Source organism: Ambystoma mexicanum, chromosome 11 (assembly GCF_040938575.1).
Source record: "Ambystoma mexicanum isolate Mex_15411 chromosome 11, UKY_AmexF1_1, whole genome shotgun sequence".
NCBI classification, from domain to species: domain Eukaryota; kingdom Metazoa; phylum Chordata; class Amphibia; order Caudata; family Ambystomatidae; genus Ambystoma; species Ambystoma mexicanum.
Genome location: NC_090934.1, coordinates 1,171,717,913 through 1,171,737,886, shown reverse-complemented (window position 1 = coordinate 1,171,737,886; position 19,974 = coordinate 1,171,717,913). Strand labels below are relative to the sequence as shown.

At 50.7% G+C, this 19,974-nt stretch overlaps 1 long non-coding RNA gene across 1 annotated transcript in view; it reads right to left on the bottom strand.

The window, feature by feature from the left end:
• Nucleotides 1-379: 379 nt before the first annotated feature.
• Nucleotides 380-19,974, bottom strand: part of LOC138504830 (uncharacterized) — a 103,758-nt gene continuing 84,163 nt past the window's right edge. The window contains exons 3-4 of the long non-coding RNA XR_011279999.1: nucleotides 1,072-2,136; nucleotides 380-506 (exon numbers count right to left, since the gene is read on the bottom strand). This is a non-coding gene — a long non-coding RNA (uncharacterized lncRNA). The remainder of the gene's footprint in view (nucleotides 507-1,071; nucleotides 2,137-19,974) is intronic.

Genomic DNA, 19,974 nt, shown 5'->3' with positions numbered 1-19,974 from the left:
TCATAATAACATGTGGTATTATCACTAATTTATATACATTAGTGAACTATGTTTCCATAAAGTATTCACAATAACATGTGGTATTATCACTAATTTATATACATTAGTGAACTATTTTTTTTTCCATAGGCCTCTTTTGCTGATTCATGTACGCTCATCAAGAACTATTGTATTATATTCCACTCAGAAACCACACTCACACCCTGAGTGGAATCACACACACAGTTATTTATAATCACTAAGTCTTATTTTTAAACAACTTATTATTTCTGTTGTTTTATCTACATGGGAAAAATGACAAATGCACGACCTAAAAATCTTCCCCGTATCACAAGTGCTATTCCAGATGCACTAAGAAAAGAGAAAAACAAAAACACTACAGGTTTGCTTTTATGTATTTTTGTGTATTATAAACAGATGCATTTCAAAACACCATCTTACCATTTTGTTTTACAGAAACAAACAGAAAAATTTACAGCAGCAGAACGATATTCACTTTGCATCATCTGTAACAAAAAGAGAAAAAAGAAAACATTCAGCAAAAGAACAATATTCACTTTGCAATATTGCAGCGTGTCAATGAAACACAGGCGATTACCTATTCCTATCCTTCCTGCCTGATATTAGATCATTCGTACAGCAGTCACAGTAATCTCCATTCACTTTGATAATTACCAGCTATCTGTAGTTCTCCCACATGCAACCTTCCTGCGCTCATCTCCGAAGAATGGGCCCGGGGCTTTCTTTTTAATTTTGTAGGATTAAAATGCACAGCGAGAACATGCAGCTCAATCTACAGTTCTCAAGACGTGCTAAGTGACCAGGAATCCCCAATCTTTGAAGGTCAGCAGTGCAACTGAAACGACTCCTCACAGCAGCCCAGCAAAGGCAACCTCTTCACAGCAGCTCAGCAAAAGTGATCTGATCTTTTTCCTGTCAAATCTTTTCCAGCAGACCTCTGTTGCTTACGCAGTCTGTCTGCAGATATACTTCCCTCCAATCATATTATCAGAAAGAGCATTAGGTTGCTACCCCTGTGTCACAAACAATGGAATCTTCATATTGTAATACCTGTTTCTGTTTGATTTCCTGTTGCCTTTCCGTCCTTCACATTTCAGCGCAGCCAGAGAAAATCAGAGAAAAATGCATGTTTAAACTGAATCTCAGAACATGTCTTTCCTGCCTCTTTCTCCACATGGAGAGCACATTATAATGTTATTTAGTTAGATCTAGTGTTAGTATTGGTTAATTAAGTCAGTCAATTAGACAGCTAATGTGGTCTCCTGTGAATGAGGCATTTCAAGTAAGAGAAAAAGAAAAAGAAAAAATGTATATATTCTGGTGCTTTAAATTTGCAACCTGTCTCCATTTGCATACCCATATGTTACACTGGCGACATATGGCTGGCTATATGTGTGCCACATTATAGCAAAAATGTGATCATATGCAGTGGCGCTGTACTCCAAAACACAATAAATTATACTACATAATCCCTCCTTTTTTCTGAGAATTTGGCAATGGTCCAAGCCACAATTGGAAGAAACCCAACTTGTTCCTTTTTTTCTTTTAAATCATAGCAATTCAACAAATGAATAATGGAAAATCACTGTTCAACCACCATAAAATCAAAATCCATTCCAAATGAGTCCATCAGTTCTTATAAAATATTTTACATATTTGTTCCCAATTGAAGTGTTTATAGTTCATTGTCCTGTTCTTATACTTGAAGTCAAATATAAAACAATAAAATAAAATAAATAATTAAAATAAAGAATTAAGATAACAGATTAAAATAATTAATTAAAATAATAAATGTGTGGAACTCCATGCTCCAGGATACATCAGAATTCATGCACCAACAATGCTGCAAGTTCATTATTCTTCTACTGTTGTCTGCAACTGAGACGTCCCGATCAGCAACATCCCATCATCTCGTTTATTTGGCACACTCTTCCATCCTGGCACTCTTGGATGCTTTTTCCATAGGAGTCATCTCTTTTGGCATCCCGGTTACTTTGGCTTCACCTCCACTCGGAGGCAGGCATCACTTGATCTTCACCCAGGGGACTCCAAGACTCCATCCTCCCGTGTCCTCTGGTCCCGTGACCTCTGACCAAATATTTGTTAATCAATACTCTAAATCAAATAGAAAAGAAACAATTTAAGTATATAGCACAATACTAACTTCACCCTTTTGCCAAAAAGAAAATATCCATGCACTTTGTAAATCACTTCGCCCTCTCCCTCTCGCCTTCTGAAATTAAGCACATGTTAGAGAAAAAACAAACACACATAAAGTAGCATTCAACATTTAACACATTTTAATTTTGTAAAATAACTCCATTAGTTTCAGCCCCCATTTTTTTATATATACATATATGTATGTCCCAGTATTTGTGTTCCATCACAATAATCAATCACATCTATTTTTATTTATCTGTCGCTGCCCTATGACTAACCTCATTTATTTTTTAATGTATTTAAGGGACTCTATCTGTTTCTACACACTCAAGTCTCCTTACCTCATGTTTGGGGTGCCATGGTTTAATTTGGTTTACATGAACACACTGTTCTGTTGCTGTTTCACCTTCAGTTTTCAACATTTTGTATACTACGGGAGAAATCTTATCTATAATTCGAAATGGCCCCTGCCAGGCTGCCAGAAATTTAGAATTTTTCTGTTTACCTTTTCCAAAATGAAATTTATACACCTGATCGCCCACACAATACTCTTTCACGGATGTCTTTTTATCATAATATGACTTTGCACTGTCAGCAGCTCTTTCTAGATTTCGCTGAACAAAAGCAAATGCATGTTGTAAATGCTTCCTCAGCTCATCCTTGTATTCATGAACTGTAGATGCACTCACAAGTATCTGCTCATGTGTTCTGTATAGCAGGTGTTGCGGTAACACCATTTTCCTACCTGTCAAAACCTCATGGGGGCTAATACCTGTTGCTTTGGCAGGAGTTGATCTGATTGCCATTAGGACCAAAGGTAAACGTAAATCCTAGCTGGAACCTGCTTTTGCCACAAAATTCTTTAATATGTCCACAACAGACCTATTACAGCGTTCAACTCCCCCAGAAGAAGCAGCTCGATATGCAATGTGTAATTTTCTTTTCACTCCCAGTATTTGCCATACCTTACTCATTAGAGCGCTTGTGAAATGACTTCCCCTGTCTGATTCTATTCTTTGTGGTAACCCAAATTTTGAAAACACATGATTCACCAGTAATGTAGCTGCTGTTTGCGCACTACAATCTGGTGCAGGAATACACTCTATCCATTTTGACATCAAACAGACCACCCTCAAAATATATCTGTTCCCCCTGCTCGACCTCTTTACAGGCCCTACATAGTCTATTTGCAAATCTGACCATGGAAGAGTTAAGCCTCTTTTCATTAATGGGGCTCTATACATTGGTGAAGCAGGTTTAAATTGGGCACATACTAGACATCCTCTAGTATATAATTCCACATCTTGGGACATATGTGGCCAGTAAGCATAATCTTTCAGTATCTCCAATGTTTTTTGTGAACCTCTGTGGCCTGTAGTTATTGCATCATGTGCATGGTGTAGCATTAGCCCTCTGAATGAAAGGGGTACCACCCACTGTATTTGTCCTGTTATGGATTCTCTAATTATGAGCCCATCCTGTAGTCTTATTTGTTTTTTATTCTTTAATAACACTCTTAACTCTTCTTTTCCCACGCAATCATTTTCTGTTAAAGGGTTTTGTTCAGGGTCTATCAAATGATTATAATATATTCCCGAAATTGGATCATCCTTTTGTGCCTTAATCAGATCTTGATCCGGTGTATCGTAACTCCATTGTACCACTGGTTGATCCACCTCTTTTGGCGCTTTAGGGCATGTTACTGCATCAATTTGTATCTCACCCAGTAAATGTTCAACAGGTAGCAATTCTCTCATTACAACCCCAATTTTAGCTAGGTGACCTGCCTTATCATTCCCCTCCTTATCCTCTCCTGGAGTTTTTAAATGTCCACACATTTTTCTCCAGTATATTGTTAAATCATTCTCTGACACCAATTTGTCTATGGCTTGTATCATTTTTCCATGTTTAAGTGGCTTTTTGTTGTATGTAACCATGCCTCTTGCTTTCCACCCCGGTAAATATTCCACAAAGCTATTTCATGCATAATCAGAATCAGTCACCAGGACAATTTCATTAAATGTATTATCAACTGCAGTAGCAATTGCTTTATAAATGACTGCCAATTCCGCTACTTGACTGCTCCTAGCTCCAATTCTCATCCCTATACTGGGGAAGCCTTCACATTTCAACCACACATTTCCTATTCCTGACACTAATCGTTTATTACTGTCATTTTCAATGTGGAAAGCACAACCATCAACATATACAGTTGGCAAATCCTTGCATGTCTTTTCATCAAAAGCTTTGTGTGGTGATTGCCCAAATTCCTGTAAACTAGATTCCACTTCTACTTCGTTTGATACATGTTCAGCTGCACAGTCATGTAGATCTGCTAAACCTTGAGCAACTGGGCTCTTTTTATTTTGGCCATATCTCACTTCTACAGGAAAACCCTGCAATGCCAGCGTCCATGAAGTGATTCTGGACTGTGCTAGGTTACCTAACCTAATTCTATTACTCTCTAAAAACTGCAAAGGTTGATGATTTGTCTCAATAATCACCTTTTATCCCTGAACAATGGGGTGGAAATGTTGTAGCGCCCACACAGTGGTCAATAGGGCCTTTTCACATTAATTGAATTTAATTTCAACTTGGGAAAATGCCTTACTTGCATAGGCAATGGTTTTGTGATTCAAATCATGTTTTTGTGATAACACTGCTGACATTAAGGGGGTAATTCATAGAATTTAGCGCACAGCCACGTGTGCTAAAATCCATTTCTGCGCACAGCGTATTAATGGATTTTAGCTACCAAAACCAGCCATGGTGCAGCGACCCTGCAGCAGCACCGGTTACGCCCCCAAGAGCGCCCCTAGCGCAGGGAAAAGCCATCAAAATCCCCAATCCATCTAACCCTGTACCAGTATACATAGACGCCACACAGCACACGGCAAGCGGGGAATACGTATTCCTGGGGTGTGCAGGAAGTTTCACACGCGAGTGGCCCTGTGCAGTGGGGTACGTGTATTACTGGGGTTCGCGGGAAGTTTCACACGCGAAAGGGCCCTGTGCGAGTGGGGTACGTGTATTACTGGGGTTTGCGGGAAGTTTCACACGTGATTGGCCCTGTGCGAGTGGGGTACGTGTATTACTGGGATGCGCAGGAAGTTTCACACGCGATTGGCCCTGTGTGAGTGGGGTACGTGTATAACTGGGGTTCGCGGGAAGTTTTACATGCGAAGGGCCCTGTGCGAGTGGGGTACGTGTATTACTGGGGTTCGTGGGAAGTTTCACACGCGAAGGGCCCTGTGCGAGTGGGGTACGTGTGTTACTGGGGTTCCCGGGAAGTTTCACACACGAAGGGCCCTGTGCGAGTGGGGTACATGTATTACTGGGGTTCGCAGGAAGTTTTACACGTGAAAGGGCCCTGTGCGACTGGGGTACGTGTATTACTGGGGTGCGCGGGAAGTTTCACACGCGATTGGCCCTGTGTGAGTGGGGTACGTGTATTACTGGGGTGCACGGGAAGTTTCACACGTGATTGGCCCTGTGTGAGTGGGGTACATGTATTACTGGGGTTCGCGGGAAGTTTTACACGCGAAGGGCCCTGTGCGAGTAGGCTACGTGTATTAGTGGGGTTTGCGGGAAGTTTCACACGCGATTGGCTCTGTGCGAGTGGGGTACGTGTATAACCTGGGTTCGCATGAAGTTTTACATGCGAAGGGCCCTGTGCGAGTGGGGTACGTGTATAACTGGTGTTCGTGGGAAGTTTCACACGCGAAGGGCCCTGTGTGAGTGGGGTAAGTGTATTACTGGGGTTCGTGGGAAGTTTCACACGCGAAGGGCCCTGTGCGAGTGGAGTACGTGTATTACTGGGGTTCGCGGGAAGTTTCACACGCGAAGGGCCCTGTGCGAGTGGTGTACGTGTATTACTGGGGTTCGCGGAAAGTCTTACACGTGATTCCGCTGTCAGAGAGGGTACGTGTATCTAGTGGGGTGCACGGGGAGTCCCACACGTGAATTGGCAGTGTGGGTCCTCCCAGGTGTGCCCTCCACCCCATCCACGGCCCCTGCAGGCAACCCACAACACAGGGGACTTTCCTGCACCCCTGGCCTTGTCCCCAGCCAGCACACATGTCACCTTCCACTAGTGATCACCAACTCATGTCTCCCAGCACCTCCACCCCCCAGCAGTGAGGGGCACCTGCCAGCAGGCCCCCACACATGTCCCACTCATGTCCCCCAGCACCCCCACCCGCCAGCAGTGAGGGGCACCTGCCAGCAGGCCCCCACTCATGTCCCCCAGCACCCCCACCCCCCAGCAGTGAGGGGCACCTGCCAGCAGGCCCCCACTCATGTCCCCCTGCACCCCACCCCCCAGCAGTGAGGGGCACCTGCCAGCAGGCCACCACTCATGTCCCACTCATGTCCCCCTGCACCCCCCAGAAGTGAGGGGCACCTGCCAGCAGGCCCCCACTCATGTCCCACTCATGTCCCCCTGCCCCCCCACCCCCTAGCAGTGAGGGGCACCTGCCAGCAGGCCCCCACTCATGTGCCCCTGCACCCCACCCCCCAGCAGTGAGGGGCACCTGCCAGCAGGCCCCCACTCATGTCTCCCTGCACCCCCACCCCCCAGCAGTGAGGGGCACCTGCCAACAGGCCCCCACTCATGTCCCGCTCATGTCCCCCTGCGCCCCCACCCCCCAGCAGTGAGGGGCACCTCCCAGCAGGCCCCCACTCATGTCCCCTTGCGCCCCCACCCCCCAGCAGTGAGGGGCACCTGCCAGCAGGCCCCCACTCATGACCCCCAGCACACCCACCCCCCAGCAGTGAGGGGCACCTGCCAGAAGGCCCCCACTCATGTACCACTCATCTCCCCAGCACCCCCACCCCCCAGCAGTGAGGGGTGCCTGCCAGCAGGCCCCCACTCATGTCCCCCAGCACCCCCACCCCCCAGCAGTGAGGGGCACCTGCCAGCAGGCCCCCACTCATGTCCCCCAGCACCCCCACCCACAGCAGTGAGGGGCACCTGCCAGGAGGCCTCCACTCATGTCCCCCAGCACCCCCACCCCCAGCAGTGAGGGGCACCTGCCAGCAGGCCCCCACTCATGTCCCCCAGCACCCCCACCCCCAGCAGTGAGGGGCACCTGCCAGCAGCCCCCCACTCATGTCCCCCTGCACCCCACCCCCCAGCAGTGAGGGGCACCAGCCAGCAGGCCCCCACTCATGTCTCCCAGCACCTCCACCCCCCAGCAGTGAGGGGCACCTGCCAGCAGGCCCCCACACATGTCCCACTCATGTCCCCCAGCACCCCCACCACCCAGCAGTGAGGGGCGCCTGCCAGCAGGCCCCCACTCATGTCCCCCAGCACCCCCACCCCCCAGCAGTGAGGGGCACCTGCCAGCAGGCCCCCACTCATGTCCCCCTGCACCCCACCCCCCAGCAGTGAGGGGCACCTGCCAGCAGGCCACCACTCATGTCCCACTCATGTCCCCCTGCACCCCCAGAAGTGAGGGGCACCTGCCAGCAGGCCCCCACTCATGTCCCACTCATGTCCCCCTGCCCCCCCACCCCCCAGCAGTGAGGGGCACCTACCAGCAGGCCCCCACTCATGTCCCCCTGAGCCCCCACCCCCCAGCAGTCTGGGGCACCTGCCAGCAGGCCCCCACTCATGTCCCCCAGCAGTGAGGGGCACCTGCCAGCAGGCCCCCACTCATGTCCCACACATGTCCCCCAGCACCCCCACCCCCCAGCAATGAAGGGCACCTGCCAGCAGGCCCCCACTCATGTCCCACACATGTCCCCCAGCACCCCCACTCCCCAGCAGTGAGGGGCACCTGCCAGCAGGCCCCCACTCATGTCCCACACATGTCCCCCAGCACCCCCACGCCCCAGCAGTGAGGGGCACCTGCCAGCAGGCCCCCACTCATGTCCCAAACATGTCCCCCAGCACTCCCACCCCCCAGCAGTGAGGGGCACCTGCTAGCAGGCCCCCACTCATGTCCCCCTGCACCCTCACCCCCCAGAAGTGAGGGGCACCTGCCAGCAGGCACCCTCTCATGTCCCACACATGTCCCCCAGCACCCCCACCCCCCAGCAGTGAGGGGCACCTGCCAGCAGGTCCCCACTCATGTCCCCCAGCACCCCCACACCCCAGCAGTGAGTGGCACCTGCCAGCAGGCCCTCACTCATGTCCCACACATGTCCTCCTGCACCCCCACCCCCCAGCAGTGAGGGGCACCTGCCAGCAGGCCCCCACTCATGTCCCCCTGCACCCCCACCCCCCAGCAGTGAGGGGCACCTGCCAGCAGGCCCCCACTCATGTCCCCCAGCATCCCCACCCCCTAGCAGTGAGGGGCACCTGCCAGCAGGCCCCCACTCATGTCCCAGACATGTCCCCCAGCACCCCCAACCCCCTGGAGTAAGGGGCACCTGCCAGCAGGCCCACACTCATGTCCCATTCATGTCCCCCCCACCCACCCACCCAGCAGTGACATGCTCATCTAATGACACAAACCAAAAGTCAAAACACATGTCCGTCACACACACACACACACACAGGTTGCCATTGATTGAGTAAACCCACATGTCAACATGCATGAACCCAATGAGTGAATCCCACCCATTGAAGTAAAAGATCAATATGTATTAACATGAAAGCCAATTGAAAGTTCTTAAAGCATAAAATAATGGCAAACATGAAATTAAATGCATGTACAAATAAAAATAAAAAAATCCTCAAAAAAATCCAAGTCCAAAAGAAAAATGGCCAAACCTCTCTGTCCACCAAACCAAATCCAAATGAAACGCAAAAAGGTAAATCCATTGATCCATGTTGAAATGAAATTAAAATGTCCAAATAAATCCAACGTCCAACTATGTACAATACAATTTTCAAGGGTCCATGAGCCCAACAAAAAAAACTATTTACAAAAGTGTGGGGCATAGTCCAAAAGCCCCAAAATAAAAAAAATAAAAGGAAACCTAACACTATAAACTATTTACAATGGCGACGGGCAAGTCCTGCGGCTCACTCATTGATGTTTTCGGCCAGGGCATCATTGAACTCCATGTCTATTTGCTGGAGGCGGGCCTCTGTCCTGGCCCCGAGGACTCGCAGGGAGGCACTCATGGCCTGTTCCAACTCCCTGCGAGTCGCCTCGAGGCACTCTCCCCGCCTCAACGCCCGACGCATGGCGAACTCCGCCCTGACCATGGTGAGCCGCTCCTCTTCCGCCCGCCGCCGCTCCGCACCTATACGCTGGCCCAACCGCAGCCACACGAAAGACACATCCATTCCAGGGTCCTCCTGCCCTCTGGCCAATGCCTGCACCCCTGATGTCGATGGCCCCGAGCCATCATTGCTCCCACCTAGAGCCTGCTCCTGCTGCTGTCCATGTGCCCTGTCCGATGATGCCTGCACATCCTCCATCAGCTGGTCTCCAGTTGTGGTGTCCACCCCTACTGGTCCGCCGACTCCCGACTTTGGCACGGATGGGATTTCCACCAAGCTGGCTGTGATTGGTCAGGCCAGGTCAACAGGGGGCCCTGGTGGAATCTGGGCCGGAAGACGTCAGGGAGAACGACTGGCGCATAGTCTCCACAGAGGAGGAGAGGTCTGCCAGAGTGCGCGTCACATGTAGAAACCCACCAACCAGGGCCCCTCCCAACAGTGCCACGTCGCGACGCTGCTCTTCGTGATGGCGTGCGTTCTCTGCCCAGGAAGAACGCACGTCATCACGAACGTCACGCGTGCGCAACGTGACACCAATCAGGACGGAGCCCATACGTTCATGGGAGCCCTCGACCGCAGGTAGTGGAGAGGCAGATGACATGGCACTCTCCCCTACCTGCGGACAGGCCTGGGACGGGGCCTCCCTGCTGGTGCATGGTGGTGCAGTCAAAGGGTCAAGGACAGGGACATGCAGAGGCCCATCCGTGGTGACCTGTGCTGCCTCCTGACCCTGGCCCTGGACTGCACCACTTGCACCAGTGGTACTACCCCCACCAGGCCCCATGTGCGGCTCAGTAGCGGGCTCCTCCTCCTCTGTGGAGACCACCAACCTGGATGTCTCCCTACCGTCTTCTGCCATTGCAAGCCCCTGTGGGGGCTCACCCGGCCCTTCCGCCACAGCCGTAGTGGCAGACACGGCACCAGCCCCCTCGCTCCCAAATGATGGCAAGTCCTGGGAGGGTGGCTGGGCCTTGTGTCGCTGCCCAGTGGAGGCATCCCCGCCGCTTGGCTCCACAGCGCCGTCTCCGCCCTCTTCTTCACTTGACGCTGCGTAGAGGGAGACATAGAACACAAGCATCAGGGTACAGAACAATATTCCCCTAGACAGGAAGCAATAACACATGAGTGGCAGTGTGTAACGTCACTTCCATCCTGTCCCTCCACAACACATGGGTGAATGAACGCAACACACATGCATAAACAGGCATGGCGCCTGCAATCAACATCAGCATCCATGTACAAGGGCCTCTATTAATCAAAATGTTGCCTTCAAACTTACATGCATCCTGGATCACACTGATCCTATGCACACACATCACCGCAGGGTCATGCATCATGCCTTGTACACCACAGACACAGTGGATAGACACAGTGCATACAACGGTGACCGCACTGCATGAGTGAATCTACACATCATCACGGACATGTGTCATGAATCCATGGCGTATCGAAGTCACAGACACACTTCTCAGACACACACACATGTGCACTATACATGTACATGACAGCAGCACCCATCCCTCACACCCCCACCATGTGCAAGAACAGACACTGGCATGCTTTCATGTGTGCATTTGCCATACAGCTCCCCGTGTAGCATTGGAACTCATGCACCAACCATGTGGTTCGCACATTACTGGTCTCACATGCATGAACATGATGTCCCTGCACACACACATCCATACATGGCCCATGTCACACATACAGGCAAGTATCAGACTACCAGCACACTACAACATGCCCTGTCTCGCACACCAATGCTTGGCCACTTACCGCTCAACTCCAGACGGGTCTTCCTCTGAAGGATCTGGGCGTGGAGCGCTGGGCATACGTGTTCCAGGACCCACATCTGGATGTCACTCATGCTGACCTGGCCCCCCTCTGCGAGGCGCCGGGCCTTGTGGAGGGTCTTGGACCTGAAGTCCTCCCAGCGCTTCTTGACGTACTTGATGTCGCGGGTTGCCACCCCCTCCGCGTTGATGGCAACCATTACGTCGTCCCAGATCCTCTCCCGTCCTTCCTTGTTGGCGTGTGATGTTCCGAAGAGGGCATCATAATGTCCCAGGACATGCTCCACCAGGACACCAACTTCCTTCACACTGAAGCTGGTGGCCCTCTGCCTCTCTGGCTGGGGGTCGCCAGTGGTCTCAGATGGTGTTTGCCCCGACATGGCGACCCCCGAGGCAGGTGTGGGTGGGCAACTGGGTCCTGGGGCTGGGCTGTGGAGCGATGGTATCCCAGTCGGGAGTCTTCTGTTCCAGCAGGGGTGGTCACAGCAACTGGAACCCTGGCTGACTTGCAGGCACCAAATAGCAGGGCACGTGGGCAGCAGGCAGTCGGGCAGCAGCAGATTGCAGGTGGGAGCATGCTGGGGGCTCTAGGGGGCAGTAATTTGGCCTTCTGGGCAAAAGCATGGTCTTCCGTGTGTTTTCGCGTGGCCAGCTTGATACGGAGTGATGTGGCACGTGAAAAAATTGCACGTCAGCGTGTAATTGGAGGAAAGGCGCTTAGCGCGTAAGCGCGAAGCACACGTACGTGTTTTCATTGGACCAAAGGCCCTTAGTGCGTAAGCGCTTCTCTGATGTTACGCGCGCGGGCGTTTCCCTCGTGACATGGGCATAGTGGTTCAGCGCGAGTGAAAAACTGCACGTCCGCGTGTGAATGTGTGGAATCAGAGGAAAGGGCCCACGCGTATGTGACGTGACGCACGCGGGTGTTTCCCTCAGCACGGGTTAAAGGGGAGCGGGGCCAGCAGTTCGCTGTACGTGCCTTTCGTGGAGACCGACGTGTGTAGCTGCTTCTGTTGTTTCGCGTGCCATCACATCTTCACAGCGATTGAGGACGTATCTCTTCTTTTGGTGGGGGTATTGGCTATGCGTGTTTTTCATTATCACGCTAGTCAGACGGTGAGTCGCGCACGCTATTTTTTCCACTGCGGGTGCCCCTGTGTATCGCACCCATTTCCGAGGTCATAGTAGCCTGCGTGTCCCACGCGTACGCGTTTTTTGTGTTACTGGGTGCCACCGCGTACTGCGGGAGGTTGATTCCACGCACGTAGGCTGCAGGGTTGCATGCACAGTTTTACTGCAGTTTTGGGGTGCCTGAGCGTAGCATGACCCGTCACTACATCACTTGGGTCACATACAGCCTTGCAGGTGCAGGGGGGCTGTTAACATCTTGCATCCCACCCCCTTCACCCCAATTGCCCAGGTCAATTGTGGTGTACACCTCCCATTGGCACTACTCCATCTGTGCCGGCACTACTCCATCTGTGCCATGGTTGGGAGGCCACCAAAGGTGAGGGGCGCATCAGCTGGGCGTACTCCTAATGGCGGGTGTGGTCAGGGACGTGGCCGGGATGACCAGGGAGTAGGGGGACTCCAGGGTGTCCAGGGTGGCCGCAGAGGGGGAAGAGGTGCGCCACTTGAGCTCGATGTTGTGCCATGTGTCGGTGCAGTCATGCCACCACCCCCTGTGGTTCTGGGAGATGCAGCTTCTGCATCTGGCACTGGCACCCGTGTGACCCGGCAGTCCGTTTCATCGACTGCCACGGGCCCAAGGGTAGTGGTAGCTGCAGGTCTAGCTGTGGACACCACCACCCAGGCTCAGGGTCTGCCAGCGCAGGCTGCGTTGGCAATTGAAGAGCCCTTGGAAGATTTCCAACAGGCCCGGAGGGAAACCGTAGGGGCACGCAGGGCTGCCCTGACCAAGACACGTGTCCCTGGGGCAGTAATGTCATCTGCTGCCCGAACAGCCGGGTGTTGGCAAGTGCAGGGGCAGATGCAGCCAACAACACCCCGGTTGTGAGTCTGCCAACCAGGACAGTCACGGTCAATGACCCTGCCACAGCGGATGTTGCTGCGCAGGGTCCATTAGAGGGCACCCAGCTGCCACTGACACAAGTCAGCCCTTTAGTCATCCCGCCACCTGCCACTCCCTTGGCTCAATCCACCGGTCCCACTGGCCATACTGATCAGGGCGGCATCAGCCAGCCAGGGTCTGCGCCACAATCCAAGAGGAGGAAGGTTGCACCTGCAGCACAGGCTGGGACCCCACACACAGCCACGACCTCCTGCACGTCGCGGAAGAAGCCTTTCTGCAACCAGGAACTGGAATACCTCGTGGACTACGTGCGGGACCACAGCCGTGAAATGCTAGTGGGTGCTAATTGTCAGACTACGGCTGCCCACTGTGATACCCACTGGAAGCAAGTTGCGGAACATGTGAGTGCATTTGGCCATGAGGTGCGCACGGCGCAAGAGTGCAAAAAGCGTTGGAATGACCTCAAACGCAGCGCTAAGGCTAAGCGTGCGTCAAATTACAACTTGACTCTGGTGACTGGCGGTGGGCCTGCACCAGAGGAGGAAGACCTCACTCTGCATGAGTCACTCGTTGCGGAGTTCATACCATCAGAATCGGTCGAAGTAGTGGAAGAGATGCCAGACTTTGATGCATAGTCCAGTGTTTGTCGAGGACGTGTGTGTTTTACTTGTGTGATGTGATGTGCATGACTGCCACTACATGTCACGTGTACATGGTTATGATGTGTGAGTAATGCAATGCTTCCCTGATGCATGTCTACTCTGCTGGATGGTGGACATGTGGAGCAGACGGGGACTGTCCACATCACCACTTTTGCACCCTACTCACATGCTGGTTACCAGTATGCCCCTCCGGTCCATGTTCCAGCTCACTGGCACTTCTGTATGTAGCGTGGGATGAGCTTCCTCTCCAGAACTATGCATTGCATGACTGACATGCATGTGTACTCTGCCTGCAAGGGAGTACCCAATGTAGGCATGCTCCCTTGCCCCTCAACCCCCTGCTTTGCACCCCAATTCCACCTTAGCACTGGTCTGCTACAATATTGCCGTTGGGTACTTCCCTGTTCATGCCTCCTGTGTACATGCTAACATCCAGCGGCCAATCTGCCAGACATATCCTTTGTGGTACATCCTTAGTACTTGATGCAGGGTGTCTCACTTGGACTCTGCAGAGGTCAGATGCCCCGCAGGGACATGAGTGCCCATTCATGCTCCATGTGCATTCCACGCATGCCCATATGTGTCCATGACTGGATGATGACTGTAATACAAGTCCAGGATGACCTAAATTGTATGGCATTTCATCTGAATTCCCATGTCAACTGTGGCTCAGTACTGCGTTGCACACATGTTTAGGGTCCGGCAATCTGTGAAGGTCACAGGCCTCAGCCTGTTTAATGGCCAATGACTCTGTCCAACTGGTGTAGTGTCTTCTTCACACGTGGGTGGACTCCAGAGGTTGCATCATGTGTCCTGCTTACTGTCCCATCATCATTTGCAGTGTTGTCACTTGACTCACATGAAGCTGTTGATGCTAGTCAACACTGTCTGTCAATACACAGGTCTATGCTCAGCCTTTTGATACCATGCTAGGCATCCCTGCTTTTGCACTTGGGTGGAGGAGTGCTTTTCATGTAGATATGCTACCCATTGAATGCACATTGCACGTGATGCCTGAAGTTGACCTTGCACTGCCTTCACATTTTCTGACACACACCATGGAATCCTTGTACTTGTAGGTAGTGAGTAACATACATATTTGCTGCACTGGATAGACCCACTTCAGTGCTAACTGCCACCTTTCAACAGGTCTAATCACAGAAGCAATTTCAAGTTGACCCAGCATGCATGCCAGGTTCTATTTTGTGTGTCACATGTCTGCCTGATGTGTTTGTTGTCAGTGTGTGTGTGTGTTGTGTGCTTCTAACATGTGTAGTGACCTTTTTTCTCTCTATTTTTCAGATGATGACGCAATGGAGCTGGAGGATGGTGTTGTCATGCCAGGCACAGGGTTGTTATCACTACATCAACCCAGCACACGTGGGGGTAGTGGGGTGGTAGGCCACGAAAACCCCCAAGTGCTACAGTCCATCTTGTCTCTGGCTGCCTATGAGTCCAGCCCTGAAGAGCACTCTGACGACGATGTCGAGTTGGATGAGCATCAGGTCCATATGTCAGGGGTGAGTGATTCTGATGTGGACATTCCTCTGTCTGCGACACCTGCACTGAGGGGTCAGACAGTCTTGGAACCTCCGCCCATGGTGGATCGGGACGCAGGGTCACCCTCCACACCAGTCACTGATGTGCCTGGGACATCACGTCGACGGGGGCATGTAGTCGTCCAGCCGCGGGCGGTGCCAACACAACGAGGACACCCGGTCCTTGGGTGCCGCAGGGGTCAAGCCCAGCAATGTGGTCGCCGAGCGCAACCACAGTATATTGAGTGGGAGCAAGACATGACTGCCAATTCTGAACGGCAGGGGGCAGCAATGGAGAACATCGCTGAGAGCATGGAGCGTGTGGCCCAATCTAAGCTCCCCCTGCTAGGCAGGTGCTTCTCCAGCAGCAGGCGGCACGGTCCACGGCCCGCTCGCTCAGGCTGGGCATGGCAGCCTCAGACAGGGCACGCCAGGCTGAAATGTCATCTCTGCGTCAAGCAATTACTGCTCACGCAGAGGCACACATGAAGGCCCTGAGGGAGGAGCATGCTTCCCTCAGATCCACTCTGGGTGTCCTTCTGATGTCCCAGAGGGAGCGGGCAGAGGAGAGGTTTGCACAGCTTGAGCGTACCATCTCCGCTGAGCTACATGCTTGCCAGGAGGTGCAGTGGTTGTCAAGCCAGGCCTTGCAGGGGGAACTCCATGTTACACGTGCTACCTTGCAAGAGGAAGCACTAGTATCACGGGAGGTTCTGCATGCAGACCTACATGTCATCACCACACAGAACCAGGCTCACCCATCCGGCAGACCTGCTGCCGACAAGGGGCAAGCTGCGGCTAGGCGTGTCATGCTCCTGTGCCACATCCTCCTTTACAGGAAGAGCTAGACTCGGACGACAATCTATCTCCCACATAGGTCGGGCTGTGCAGGCGTTGAGCCCATGGAGGTTTTGTTTTTTCCTCAGCATCATCGCATGTGGGTGTTGAGCAGCACCCTGTACCTCCCCCCTCCTGGGTGCCTCCCCCCCCCGGGTCGTATGTGGCCATTTTTGATTTTTCGTTTAGTTTAGTTAGTTAAGTTTCTGTTTGATAGTTAGTTTAAATTGGCAAAGTAGGTTTTTCATAGTTAGTGTAATTAGTTAATATAGTGTAAAATTGCTAGTCTATTGTGCTTTCATGTGACGGTGTGGTGCTTTGTGGCTTTTGAAAGCATCCACTGTCTGTTCCAGCTTGGCCCTTCAAGCTTGTCTTGTGTATGTGTTTGCTGGTTGGGGTCCTTGACTCACATATGCCACTCCTGCTTCCCTTATCCATGGGCTCGAAAGGATGGTTCGGTGTAACAGCCTATTACACAAGGGCAATGGACTGTCATATCTGTGGCATGTCTGCTGCTGTGGAACTTGTGTTAACACCCCTAGTGGGGATGATTGGGGTGTAATTGTCCACTGTTCTTCTTTTGCTAGATGGGGTGTTTAATGATTCATGTGTATATTCATTGCTATGCATTGTGTAGTATGTTTCTTATTTTTAATAAACATGTGCTTGTTTCAAATCATGCCGTAGATAGTGTGTTCCACACTGTTGCTGTGAAAGACGGAGTGATGGTGTGATTTCTGATGTACGTCTCTGACATGGTCCAGTCATGTAATGCCTGAAGAGACACGCACAGATGAATATTAAGCATTAATCATGTGTTTCATGCACTTTCTGCAGGGGGATGAGCCTCAAGACCACCTTTGCCAGCAGACATGGGCCATTGGACGTCTGGAATCAGGACACGTTTGGTGCTGCCGACATGCGCACGTGTGCGCAGGCAGAGGCACAGGGATTGCAATCATACATCCGAAAATCGATGACGTGTTTCAAGGGACTCCAGGCAAGGTGAGCAGCACAGGGGGGTCAAAACACAGCAAACCTTCCACCCGGCCAGTTGAACATGCATGCTTAGTAGCAGCACTGACAGTGAAGTGTAGAAGTGCACAATACAGCTCAGATGTGTTAATGGACTGATGGCTAGTTGATGTGAAAGTTGTCTGGGCCACCTGCAGGGGCAGTGGCACATACCCTCCGGTCCACCATGGTCCATTGAGGCGCTTGTATTAGCCATGTAGCATTCCGAGACATGGAATGAAGCAGCTCACAGGGACAGACAGCAAGGGACAGACTCGGGTGCAGTGCATTTAATTTCCAAGTAGAAATTGATACATGCACTGGCTACTTTATTTTGGTCATGGTGGTACAGGACTTGTTCTGAAGTCAGACCTTGCTATATGCGTCTGTCTGCTTACACAGGGAACATTGCATGTTGTGGGAATCGTGACACATTGGTGTTCCATTTGCCACGCACCCACCGGTGCCTGACTGTTAGGATATCAATGTTACATATATAGATGGAAACAAGTTGCCCAGAGTTATTGCATATTATAATGTTAGTATGTTGCAGTTTGTCCATGCGCTTGGAATGTGGATCCTCAACCTCAGAGGTTCCAGGTTCCGAGCACACGGAGAGAGGAGAGAGAAGACAAGGCTGTGGACGGTGGTTGAGTCCCTCCCGGGGGTCGTCCCACAGACTTAAATAAAAGACTTCTTGGTGGTACACTACTGAGTTCCTGGTGATTATTGAACGTAACAGCTGGCGACGAGGATAAAGGATTTTTCAGACGACCCCCGGCACGATACCAGCTAGAAAGGCTACGGATCGTAAAACAAAAGTGAGCGGCCACGCATCGACATACGCTCGGGAGCCACAGGATAAGAACTGTTTGAAATACAGGTACCGGCGATAATTATATTAATTACAGAAAATGACATTTTGAAGGAGCGGTAGAAAAGAAGCCAGCACGCGAAGTGTTTACATTTAAAGTTGAAATACCTGCGCGCGTATTCCAACGCGACTCTGCTATACGCACCGATAGCGTTCCAAAGCAGGACCCAATGACGTGACAGAGTCAGCTGAAAAGAGGACCCTACGGCGTGATGAACGCCGTGATCGACGTCTACACGCAACAAAAGAGAATGCACATACGGAGCGGTAGCCAAATGTAAACAAACGAAGAACAATTCAGCACAGCGGAACGCTCATCGACGCATTGCGAGACGATTAACAGAGAGTGGCAACCAGCTGGACGCCGGGCGAGTTTGCGCTCCAACGAACTTTGCAAGTCTGGCAGAACAAGCGGACAGCCACGACAACATTAGGAAAGAACTATGGAAGGAGAAAGATCCCACATTGGATAGAGCTATAGAGATTGCAAAGATGGTGGAACACACTGATAAATGTATAAAGTTACTCCAAGCAGACAATCATTCAAACATTGAGAAACCCAAGTTGGAGGAAAATGAGGGTGCAGTTCAGAAAGTATCAAAAGTTAATCCGAGGATGGGCTCAGGTTTTCCAAAGAGACAGTTGCAGTTTGGAAAAAAAGGCGAAGATCGACAAGAGAGTAGACCTCCAGTGGGGAAAAGTTGGAATCGCCAAGGGTTAGTCAAAGACAACAGGAATTTTTCCAGAGAGTCTAATTTCTCCAGAGGTTTTAGAGAGGCAATGACAAACAGAGATTCCACGACAAGAAGGTGTTTCCGGTGTGGGAGTTTCTCACATGTTGCATCGGATAAGGAGTGTTTTGCAGTGCACATTATATGCAACAATTGTGGCATACGTGGACACATTGCCAGATGTTGTAAAAACTTTAATTCCAATTCAGGTCAAGTTTTTGATGTTAGTGTAAATAATGAGGAAGATGATTATATTGAAAGTGGTAGAGAAGTGGTGTTTATGGTGAACGCCATTGATGGGAAAGTGAAGAAGAAAAAGCCTTATGCCATAGTATTGGTTAATGGGATACAAATATCGATGCTTATGGATAGTGGGGCAGATTATACATTAATAGGAGTGCAGGTATGGAAAGAGAGATTTAATTTCTGTACATTACGAGAAAACAAAATTAAGGCGAATGCATATGGTGACAAACCAATAGAGATAATAGGATATTTTGACGCTAAACTGCAGTTTAAAGATAGGAAAGCCACCACTACTATCTATGTTGCCAACAAAGGGGGAGAGTTACTCTCGTGGAGCGATCAAGCTGAGCTAAAAATCAGACTTGAAGCAGGTCATCCTGAACAGGTCTTAACAGTGAGTGGTGAGAGACTGATTGAAGAGGAACATAAGCTTGGATGTATGAAAGGATTTGTTCATAAGATACGACTAAAAAAGGGGGCGGTTCCCAAGATTGCGAAATTGCGCACCATTCCCCTGGCACTCAAGGAGGGTGTAGAAGATGAATTAAAGAGAATGGAGAATGAAGGGGTTATTGAGAGAATAGATTCTTCAGAATGGGTGAGTCCCATTGTGGTAGTCAGAAAATCCTCTGGATCTTTGAGGATATGCATTGACTTAAGACATCTTAACAGTATGGTGGTGGCAGATAGATTTCCATTACCCAGGATAGATGACCTACTTGTGGGTGTCTCTGGATCCAAAATATTTTCAATTTTAGACCTCAGGTCTGCTTATCACCAGATTGAGTTACATCCGGATTCTAGAGATTTAACAGCATTTATCACTCCTAACGGTTTATTTAGATGTGTACGCATGCCGTTTGGCTTGGTGTCGGCTGCGAGTGTATTTCAG